Genomic DNA, 2970 nt, shown 5'->3' with positions numbered 1-2970 from the left:
ATATATTATATATACGTTATTGTGTTTGCATGCGTTCTTGTGTTTGCGTGTTTTTTTTAGTTTGCGTTTTATTTTTTGGGTTTGCATTTTGTTTGTGTTTGCATCTTTCTTGTGTTTGCGTGTTTTTTTTGTGTTTGCGTACGTTTTTTGTTTGTGTTTGCATTTGATTTTTTTGTGTTTGTTTTTTGTGTTTGCATTTTGTTTGTGTTTGCGTGTTTTTGAGTTTGCATCATACATGTGTTTGCTACGCGTTTGCACCCGTCAGCCACCATAGTTTAGAACCCAAGAGGGCAGAAAGCAAACTCTGACAGACTCAAAAGTAACATAAAATATATATTTTTTAACTAAACAAAAAAAAAATGACATGGCAGGCTAACAAGGAAATGGCTGAAATACACAAAGGAAGCACACATGATACAGCTTCATGCCAGGACGAGGAACTTCTTCTTTGGTTTTCTTTGACGGTTGACATTCACATTTTTGAAGCATTACCTCCATCTGCTGGTTTGGATTGTAAACTGGAATGACACTCAAAAAAAAAAAACCTATCCATAAAGATGTATAACTAAATAACACATATTTTTTTCAAACAGCTGAGTCCATTTCAGATATCTCAACAAGATATCTTGCAGATCTTTAATTCCCTTGTAACAACTCCACAGGGTCGAATCTGACTTTTATTCCTGCAAGTCTATTAATCATGTGTCTTCTTTCATGACTGTATTTCTTGCAGATCATTAGCACATGTTCTATGGTCTCATCTTCCCCACAGTGTTCACATTTACTGGTGTTTTGTTTCCCTATCATGAATCCTGTTCAAGCCTGTGTGTCCAAATCTGAGTCGTGATATGATCGAAACGTTTCCTCCCTTCTGTTACTTTCAGCTCTTCTCATTTCTCATGCTTTTCGTTGAATTCTGTAAAAACATCAACCTTTTCTTTCTTTCTTATCCCCATTGTTTTGGCATTTTTTCCCTCATTCTCTGCTTTATGATGCTTTTTATTTCTGCCCGGCTGAATTTTAAATCTATTTCTACTGATATGTTTTTGGTGGCCTCCTTTGCAACTTTATCTGCCATTTAATTTCCTCTTATCTCTGTGTGTGCTGGTATCCATAAAAATGTAACTGTTAACCCCATCATCTTAATTCTGAATAATGTTTGCTGTATTTCCATCAATATGTCTGGTCTGCCCTCTGAACAACTGTTTATTAAACTCATTCATGATGAACTGGAATCTGAACATATCATTAATGTGAGTGGTTGATTGTCTTATATCCATTGAACTGCCAGTAATATGGCGAACATTTATCCTGTGTATACTGACAATTTGTTGTTTAATCTCTTCCTACTTTAACTACAAAACTCCGGTATAATGAATGCTGCCCCAATTCTCTGCTGTATTTTTTGAAGCGTACTGATTGATGTATTCGATAAAGGTATTTGAGTTTAATCCATTTCTATTTTGTGCTAATATTTGTAAATCAACTGTTGTGTCTGTGAGTAACCATTTGGATGTGGAACTGTTGGGCTGACATTAAGATGATCTATTTGAATTTCTGCTGATTTTTTATTTATGGTCCTACCAAAGCTTTTTGTGTGTTTCTTTTCTTTTTCCCAGCAAGGTTTTAATATTTCTCGTGTTGGATGGTTTTTTTCGTGTCCTTTCAGATCTGCCCAGTAGTTTAAAGCTAATTGTTCTCTTCTGATGTTCAGTAGTGGTTCGTCCATTTCTACTAATATTGATCCTGAATGTGTTGTTTTGAAGGTCCCGGTAATAATCCTTAATGCCTGATATTGATTACTGTTTAACTTTTCTAAATTTGTTTCTGAATCGGAACTATGAACTGTAGCAATATGAAGGATGTGAGATGGAGGAAGAAGGGTGACACTTTCTCCACTCCCCGTCACTACATTTGTTTTTATTTATTTTCCATTCATTAAAGTGGGACACCAGCTGCTCAGTTTACTGACCAACAACTACTTCATTAATACATTCACCCTTTAATGATCAGAATCAGTCACTGAAGTAGAATCTCTTAATTACAGGGAGTTCTATACCAGAACAAATGAATACTCATCTGAATGAAGAGACCAAAGTTGTCTTTGAAGTTTAATTACAAAAATAATCACTCAAAATCAACAACAATAATAAACAAACAATAATGAATCAATCAAGGGTAAATTCTCTTATCTAAGGTAAAATTGACTAATTGAGCAGGAATTATTTCAGTTTTATACGTGCATGAATTTAGACAAAGTTTGACTATGTTAATAAATAGTTTACTTTGGATTTTGGTTGAAAGAAGTTATTTAATCTGATCAGATAAAGTCATTTATCATCACTGGAAGCAGGAAATGATTTACCAAGTTGCATCATGTCACCAGGTTCTGCTCCTTACTGGGTCAGTGTTGACGGCACCACTCATTTTTCTGGGGTTCTCTGGTGGATCGGACCAGGATACACCACTAAGAGGACTCACTGGGAACTGCCCATGGTAGCTGACTGTCACTGTGACAGCTTCAGGGGTCTGTGAGGGCAACAGCTGATGAGAAGGTGCACCGTCCATCGCAACCTTCAGCCGAGAGCGTGAGTCTTGCAGTGAGAAAAGGCTTCATCTTCTGCACTTATCTAAACCTCTAACAATTGTAATTTGAGCGACATGTTTATCTGCTCAGGAGTTGAACGAGTGGACCTTGGCACAACCACCAGGATCGGGTCCAAAGAAGAACCATCTTCCGGTTCTGGGCCGGAGATGAACTGCTTTTTACACAAAGAGACTTTGTGACTTGATTTAAGGGGGGCGAGCCAAGATGGCGACGTGTCCAGACGCTTTTTAAAACATCTACATTTAATTCGGACTCCAGCATAATATGAACGTCTTTTGAGAAGCCAAAACGGACTTCAGTGATTTGTAAGACTGAAATTGATGCTTGGTGATAATTCAGTAACGTTACATATTGAAAAAAAT

Source organism: Nematolebias whitei, chromosome 4 (assembly GCF_014905685.2).
Source record: "Nematolebias whitei isolate Nwh7 chromosome 4, NemWhi1, whole genome shotgun sequence".
Lineage (NCBI taxonomy): Eukaryota > Metazoa > Chordata > Actinopteri > Cyprinodontiformes > Rivulidae > Nematolebias > Nematolebias whitei.
The sequence above is the reverse complement of the archived record's forward strand: the minus strand, read 5'-3'. Positions refer to the sequence as shown.